This window comes from Hyaena hyaena, unplaced genomic scaffold, assembly GCF_003009895.1.
Source record: "Hyaena hyaena isolate Hyena2069 unplaced genomic scaffold, ASM300989v1 scaffold_362, whole genome shotgun sequence".
In the NCBI taxonomy this organism is placed as follows: domain Eukaryota; kingdom Metazoa; phylum Chordata; class Mammalia; order Carnivora; family Hyaenidae; genus Hyaena; species Hyaena hyaena.
The window spans coordinates 1,726,499-1,735,367 of NW_024080998.1; the positions used below are offsets into that span (position 1 = coordinate 1,726,499).

Sequence of the window (8,869 nt, forward strand, 5' to 3'; positions counted from 1 at the left end):
TGTACAAAGACTCATGTCAATCAGTAAGAAAATAAATTTATATCATGGCCCAGTATACACAGGTGTGTGCACACAGCTGAAACTGTTTCATGATAAAGACATACTCCTTGCTAGGTGCTGTGCTCAGGTTTGCCTGTTTTAAAACCTCTATTTACTTAAAAATGCTGACTAGAGCCGCTAAATTCATTTTTCAGGTTACTAATAGGTGTGAATAGCAGTCTAAAAAACAGTAGATGAGGACATCTCAGGTTTTTTCAGCTTTAGTATTTTCACCCTATGGCTTAACTATCCTCATTTTATAGGTAAGTGTGAGAGGTTCCAAGAACGAGCCTAGGCGATGGCCATCCACTAAGCATTCAAACACATCTGAGGAGGCTAATGAGAAGATATTTGGGACCCAGTGAGCAAACACCTGAGACTGAAAGCGTGCCTTCAGCATCCTTTAGCAGTGAAAATCCAACATCCAGGCATTTAATTAGATTGGGTAAAAAAAAAAACAAACAAACAAACAAAAAACTTACCCTTAGAGAGCATGATGGTAAAAACTTAATCAGACTAGGGCTTGTCCAGGAGGAATGGTTCTCAGCATACAACCATTGGCAATGACAGGTGAACTTAAACTTGAACTTCTGATTTGGCTCAAAGGAAAACCAAGTAATCTTTATTTATTTTTTTTTATTTTTTTAATGTTTTTTATTTATTTCTAGGAGAGAGAGAGACACAGCGTGAGCAGGGGAGGGTCAGAGAGAGAGGGAGTCACAGACTGAAACAGGCTCCAGGCTCCGAGCTGGCAGTCAGCACAGAGCCCGACGCGGGGCTCGAACCCACGAACCGTGAGATCATGACCTAAGTGAAAGTCGGACGCTTAACCGACTAAGCCACCCAGGCGCCCCAAACCAAGTAATCTTTAAAAAACAACAAAATGTTATAGGAGTATTACCGACATTGGATAATAAGGAAGCCTTGTTTTAAGGGCTGAAGACAAGATGAGGGGCAGGGGAAAGGAAAGTGTTTGTTCTTTTCTTTGTTCACTTTATTATTGTGATCCTGGAAATGGGAAAACTGGATGACAGTGTCAGTAGTAAGGGAACAACATCTGTACCAGAAGTGATATCAGGAACTCTGGTAAGAGACAGGAATGGATTGCTACCTGGAATTTAGTGAGGATCATCTGAAGACTGAGGATTTTTTAAGATCCACAGTCTGTGATAGTTCACTAGGCCGATGTGTCCTGCGTAACACACCTAGGAAAAGAGTTCCTGGTTTGTGCGAACTGACCTGTCCCAGGTCATGTGTGATGATGAACTGACACCTGAGCCCATAGTCTCTGATTCTCAACTTTGTGCATGTGATGCCTCATGGCCCAGTGTGTCCCCTATAAGTCCCTGCCTGTGACTGTGACTATCCCTCCACCACTGCCAAGAGCAGAAGGATCTTTGGGAGCCTGGATGCACACGTGGCAGGGCCACCTGCACATACGCAGTTCAGTCTGCAAGCACCTGCCCTGGCAGGTGGGCGCCTCAGCACAGCAGCCCATCTTCTTGGAGCTGTCAGTTCCCCGGTGCTGCACTCCTGATGTGGAGCTGATACAGGGAAGGTCGTTTGTGTCAGACCCCTTCTGACCTTGACTGGGAAAGATACATAGGAACTCAGTGGGTGTCAGGTCTCCCACATGTCTGTCATCAGCGGACTTCCCATGGATGGCCTGGCTAAGGACTTCTGGTGAGATCCTGCTTCAGGGGTAAGTAACTGTTTTGGAGCAGGGGTGGGATTTGGTGTGGAGGTACGTACTGCAGACGTTTCTGCTGGTGGCCTGGTCTATCCCTACACATCCCAGACCCAGGATGGCTCCCAGGGTACCTGGGTGTTCAAGTTCACTCCTCACACCTGCTCTCAGGCACCAGGCCCTCCAGGCCATCCTCCTGGGGCTGTGGTTCTCCTCACTGTACCATTGATGAGAAGGTTAAATGATGGTTACCATTAGACTCCATATGGTGTTGCTGTTCTCTTAGTCTAGGGGACAGTATGCAATCCCTGTTGTTGAATTAAGGGTGTTTTCCAAATATAAAAATAGTTCTTTGTGAGGGACAATTTATTGTAAGATACTCTATCAGAATACTAATATATGTGGGGGAAAACAAAAGCACATGACATACATGGACTTCTTCACATTAAAAAACTACTATCAGATCACAATCAAAGTTTGAGTTTAATCCTTTTCTAAAAATTCTTGTGGGTTACTTTTTGCCATTGGCTAACTTTCACAACACCATGATCCATTGAGATCAGTTGGATAGGAGGATTGAGCAATATTGCTGATGAATAATGACCCTCTGGGATGACTGTTGTGTGACTGAATGGAGAGTGATGACTTTCACCTACTCCAGAGACCCCTGAGAAAAGACCAGATCTATGGAACAGAGCATGAGATGAAGTTTGGACGTGTGGAGACATTTTCTAACATTCCTTTGAGACATTCAGTTGGAGCTGTTGAATAAGCGATTGGATAAGAGTCTGGAGTTGAGGGGCGCCCGGGTGGCTTAGTCGGTTAAGCGTCCGACTTTCGCTCAGGTCATGATCCCGCGGTTCGTGGGTTCAAGCCCCGCGTCGGGCTCTGTGCTGACTACCAGCTCAGAGCCTGGAGCCTGTTTCAGAGTCTGTCACTCCCTCTCTCTCTGACCCTCCCCTGCTCATGCTGTCTCTCTCTCTCCTAGAAATAAATAAAACATTAAAAAAAAAAAAGAGTCTGGAGTTGAGTGGAGAGGTCTGGATTGGAGATGTAGTTCTGAGTTACCTCTGAAAGAATGGACTTGAGTGTGAAGTGTAGATGCAGTTACCTAAAGAGAGAATATAGTGAGAGGGGAAAAGGATACCTTGAGAAATGTCAATATATATTTTTAAGTTTATTTGTTTTGAGAGAGAGCAAGTGTGAGTGGGGGAGGGGTAGAGAGTGAGAAGAGAGACAGGCTCTGTGCTCAGCAAGGAGCCCAATGTGGGGCTTAATCTCCCGAACTCTGGGATCATAACCTGAGCCAAACTCAAGAGTTGGATGGTTAACCAGGTGAGCCACCTAGGTGCCCTAGTAAATTCCAGTATTTAATGGCACATAAAAAGAGGTGAAGCTTCAAATGAGGAAAAGAGCAGAGAGGAGGACAATCAAAGGAGTGTTGTACAATGGATGTTAGGACTTGATTCAGGGCGGGGGGGTGGGAGGTTGGGGACAGCTATGCTAAATGTTGCAGGCAGGTCTAATAGGATGAAGATCAGAAAATGTGCAATGAATTTAACAGGAAGAGCTAGTTCAGTGTCGTAATGGAGGCAAAATTAAGATTGAAATATGTTATTGGGTGAATGAGAGTTGAGGAAGTAAGGATAAGCTGAGTTTGATAAGTTTGATATTTCAAGTGTAAAGCTGAAAGCAATAGAGAAATTGCTAGAAAGATATGTGGACTTAAAGATTTTTGTTGTTGTTGCTTACATTTTGAGCAGGTTTGAAAGCCAATGAAAAGGATCTAGCTGGAAGTGAGTGATTTTATACAAGTGAAAGAAGACCAAATTAGTTATATTTTTGAAAGCTTGGGAGGGGAAAGGATGTAAAGTACTGACAAAGACTCTCTTCCTTTTGTCAGACTTGAGTCAGGCTCCTCTGAGTCCTCTTTTTGACTTGGCCCTGACCTTGGACTCCATCCTTATCCACAGGACCTGCTCTTTAGACCAGTTTTAGCAAGAATCCTGAGTCAGTTTAGCACATGTCCCCTACCCTTGATATCTTTTCAGTTCTTTATTCCCCACTCTCGATATCACCCTGGCCTGCCTTCAGGAGAAATCCTTTCTGTTTACCCAGAATCTCCCTACTCCTGCTGTTTCCTCCTAGTAATTTTCTGTCCACTGACCTCCATTCTGCTCTTAGGCTATAAACCTCTACCTGTTCTTAATGTATTTAAAGTTGAGTTTAATCTCTCTCCTTCTGACAAAGAGCCCATCGTAGCTATTACCTCAAATAAAGTAAAAAATGTCATGAATAAGTGTTTCCTTAACAATAATAGGGCATGAATGAACCTTGGAGCTAGAGGCATGGTGATCCCTGTTATGCAGTGGTAACACAGTTGATGAAATGATTCCGTGCAATAACTTGGTAGACATATAGTTAATAATGTTTAGTTCTAGGGAACAGCATGGGAAAATAGAATATTAGAAGCTTATGTAGGTTTCTACAGGCCACATTTGCAAGGTATTATTCATAAGAGATGAACTCAGAAAATAATTGCTATGTTTGCAATCAGGAATGAAAAAGGGTAGAGAAAGTCTTCAAATTCAGGTTTTTCCTCTTGGAAGAGACAATTGCTTTTCAATAATCTCAACTAGAAAAAGCCAGTACTAAGAAGTCTTCTCGGGAATAAAAGCCAATTAAAACTCAATCTTGTGTCAAGGGTCAAATTCTCTAGATGTTAAAACAATGGAAGGAAGTGAGATGTTTCAGAGTAAGCATCCACCTAAATGTGTTCTGCCCAATAAATCTGTTCAGTGCCTCAAGGAAAAGAAATTAAATGTGAGGGCTCCCACAGAAATCTTATAAACAAGGTGTGCACAATTTATTTATGTGAGGGAGTTTTTAGGTCAAGAAATCAAAGGAATATAATGATTCTGAGAACTCTGCCTTAAAAAAAAAGAAGAATAAAATTAGGGACCTAGAACTGGGAAGTATCAGATTATGAAAGACCTGTTTAGGAAAGTTAATCTGGCAAAGGAGTCTGGGCGAAGAAGCCTGTGACTGACTCATACTTCATGATCTTGGATCCTGAATTTTCTATGAGCAGGAAGCTGCCTGAAAAAGCTGCTCTGAATGCAAGGAGGGGGCTTTTCCACAGTCTTAACTATCATGTGATGCTAAGAAGGATGATGATTAGGAAGAAACTCCCAGAGGGTTGAGCCAGGGCATGGAGGGAGTTTCAGAGGCTTCTTCTGGACTTTTCCCACCACACTGGCTCTTATTCCACAGTTCAGAGAGCCAGTGTTTAGTTGCTGCATATACTGTCTCTAGTGTATGCTCCAGAGGTCGGGAAGTGACTGGAGGGTGGGTCTGTTTGGACTTGAGGGGTGGACTTGAGCTATGACTCCATTGCTTTCACCCTAAAGGGCAGTTGGCATGACAGAATTTATGTTCCTTTCATACGGTGCCAGCTCAGACTCTGCTAGATAGCAGGTGTGGATTAACTCTGTGCATACTTATTCTGCAAAATGGCCAGATGTGAACCTATACCTTGGAATACTGCACAGAAATGAGAATATACAAACCATAGTTATGAACAACTATGTTAATGAGTCTCAACAAAATTAAGTAACAAAAGTAAGACAAGAAACTACGTAGCGTGTGAGTCCGTTTGTATAAAGATAAAAAACAGGAAGAACTAATCTATCATCTTTGAAGTCAAGCAGTAACTTTTAGTGGTAATTTTTTGGGAGTTAATGACAGAAGGGAAAAAAACATGGGTTTCTGAAAACTTTTTGAAGATTTATCAGTCTTTATTTACACTTATGAGTGGTATACTTTATGCTATATATATTCTTCTGTACATCTTTGGTTGGATCTATATAACTGTATTAATTTCTTTCAGATATATACTTAAAAGTAGTATTACAAGGTCATAGAGTAGTTGTTTAGTTTTACTAACTACCATGTTTTCCAAAGGGATTGTGGCATTTTACATTTCTACAAGGGATGAGAATTTCAGTTGTCCTACATCCTTGTTATAGCCAACCTTTGTTATTGTTTTGTCTTTTTTCACTTTCACCATTGTGGTAGGTGTTGCTGGTTTATCTTATTGTGGTTTAATTTTTCTTTCTTTCATGGCTAATGATATCAAGCACCTTTTGCCATTGTGAATATTTAAAATTTTATTTATTTATTAAAGTAATCTCTATACCCAGCATGGGGCTTGAACTCAGGACCCTGAGATCAAGAGTCACATGCTCTACCAACTGAGCCAGCCAGGCACCCATCCACTCTGAATATTTAAAGCAGGATCTGGTACAATAGAAGCCTTAAATATGTGCTTAATGAATGAAGGAATTAGATGTCAGAAGGTTCAACATTATGCTTCTTATTAAATTTGTTTTCTACCTTGAAATACTATGGAATATACAGCCTTTCTTCATTCTTACATGTAAATTTCCTGAAATCAGTCTTAACTGTCCTCTTTTTATATATGATATGATGTACTAAGTTCTAGTAACAGATTCCTTGGCTCTCTCACTTATTAATTTGTATGATTTTAGGAGATCATAAAGCCTCACAGCCTGCTCATCCCATACAATGGGTGTTATAATAGAAACTACATGAAGATGCTGTTTTGAGACTTAATAACATCTATGCAATGTGTTTAGAACAGTGCCTAGCGTATAAAAGCTATCAGTTAATGTTTTTATTATTATTTTGCAGAAATGTAAAACAAAGCTTGCCACTCTTTTTAGTAAATTGTCAAATAGTGCATCTGAATAAGGGAAAAAAAATCCCATATTCCTTTTTTACAGAGATGAAACTAAAGCTCAAAGAGATATTTTTCTAAATTTATACAGGGTGCCATCACCAAGCCTTCCTAAAATAGAAATTTATAGTAAGGGTTATTTCTCTTGAATAGTGTGGAGAATTCATCTGGCCAGATTTCTTGTTAGAGAAATTTGCAAATAAAAGAGTTCATTGATAGGCTGTGTCATTGGATTACATTTTATCTATAAAAATGATATGGGAAGGGAAGCCAGAAAAAATAATAGCAATGGAGAGGGAGGGTGTTGAATATGCATGGTTGGCTTTCAAGGTAGCAGCTTGTTTAATGGATGCAGGTGCAGCCTCTGATTCTTACAGGCATGAACTTCAGACTTGCCTCTTAGTCTTTCAGTATCCACAGAATGAATCGTCTTGAGATGGTAAAACAGCTGATACACTGAGTTTGGGCTTTTGAGCTATGAGGCTCCTTGTTTGAAGGGCCAAGAGAAAGATGAGCACTTGATGTTCAAAAACCTTTTCTATTCTCAAACCAATGCTAGTCTGTGTTCCAGATGTCAGAATACCAATTGTTAATGTACTGAACACTTAAAGTGTTCCAGGTATCATTTTTAGAGCCTCCCAAATATTATCTCACTCATGCCTGAAACAACTGTAAGAGATTGGTACAGTTATTGTCACTTGCACTGATGAGAACGTTGAGACATAGGAAGGGTAAGTAACTTCTCACAGAGCCAGTAAATGAGAGTTCCAGGGTGAGAATCACAGCCAGTTGAATCCAGAAGCACGTGACTCTCTTGCTTTACATTGGAGAATGGTCCTAGAGGAGAAGGCTTGGAGGAAGGAGAAGGGAGGTGTGGGTAAGGAAAAGATAAAAAAAAAAAAAAAGACGATTGTGGAGATGCAGCAACTTGGACTCCCCATTTCCTGTCATTGAGAGCAGAAAGCTCCCTGGAAGACCTAGTCGTCTCTGCTGGTTATACAGAGATGCCACGAGACTGGGCTCCAGGTTCCTGGAAACCACTTAACTAAGCAACTGAGGTCTCTGCTTTCTCCTTGAAAGTATTGTTCTTTGGTAAATTCATTCACACCAACGAAAACCCAGGCAACACCACACCTCCTATCTTTGCTTGACATGTGCCCATATGCCTGTCCCCACCTTGGCCAGACTTGGCTTAGTTAAAGCCACGTCTTCTGTTGTTTGCACTATAACCTATCTTTTAAAAAATGTTTTGCATTAGCATCCATCTTAGTTAAAACTGCCTGATTGCTTCACTTCACCCAAATAATAGAAAACCAAAACATTGATTCATTAATCCATTTGACAAACATTTACTGAGTACCCACTTTGTGGTGTCATTTTTAATGGGCCTGAGCTACTCCCATGCTCTCTGCTAGAGGAGACCAGATATTATTCACAAATTACTGGGTAGCATTTGGTGATTGAGATTGAAAAAAATTCTGTCCAGATAAGTGTTTTGGTGATTTATTTAAACCGTGATCATATTATCTGTCTGATCTCAGACTATAGTATTGTGAAGTAGCCAAAATTCTCAAATTTTGAGTTGCCTTGACTTCTGCATTTCTTTTATTTATGTTTATTTTTGAGAGAGGCAGAGACAGAGAATGAGTGGGGGAGAGACAGAGAGAGAGAGAGAGACAGAATCCAAAACAGACTCCAGGTTCCAAGCTGTCAGCACAGAGCCCAACGTGGGGCTTGAACTCACAAACTGCAAGATCATGATCTGAGCCGAAGTCAGCGCATAAGCAAATGCTGTTTCTGTGTTTCAATTTTATGAAACTTCATTTTTTAAAAAAATTTCATTGTTGCAAAAAAGATACCTTACAGATTTTTGAGTTTTGAAAAGTGATAAAGGAACCTTAGAAACATGTATACCAAATGACTGGATAGACATTTTAATAGACATTTAAAAATATTTTATTGTTATCCCAGAGCTATGGATCATTCCCTGCCCCTCCTCCCTCCTACCCTTCTACTGAAATTTTCTCCCTGTTGCTAAACCAACAAGAAAATGACCTCGTGTCCTCACATCTTGGTCGTGGTTGACTATGAGAGGATAACACATGGCTTGAGAATATTGTTCCCTGAGATCTATAGCCTCATGTGAAAAGATGAACATGTTCAAGCGTTTTTCACTGTTGTGAGTGTGGAACTGGAAAACTGGAGAGACTGAGCCATGTGACCCCAGGGGCAGCAGTGGAAAGGACATGTGGAGGGCTGCTGTGATATAGCCTGGACAGATGCCTGAAGTTAGGAGAGGTGAGGAAGCCATCCAGACGCCTTGGAGGGCATAGGTGTTTTCTTATCTTTATAGATGAAACTGTAGCTCAGAGAGCTTTAGTTAA

At 40.9% G+C, this 8,869-nt stretch overlaps 1 non-coding gene across 1 annotated transcript; it reads right to left on the reverse strand.

Moving 5' to 3' along the window:
• Positions 1-5,921: 5,921 nt before the first annotated feature.
• TRNAK-CUU lies at positions 5,922-5,994 on the reverse strand. The gene has a single exon. It is a non-coding gene; the product is annotated as a tRNA-Lys (tRNA).
• Positions 5,995-8,869: the final 2,875 nt, after the last annotated feature.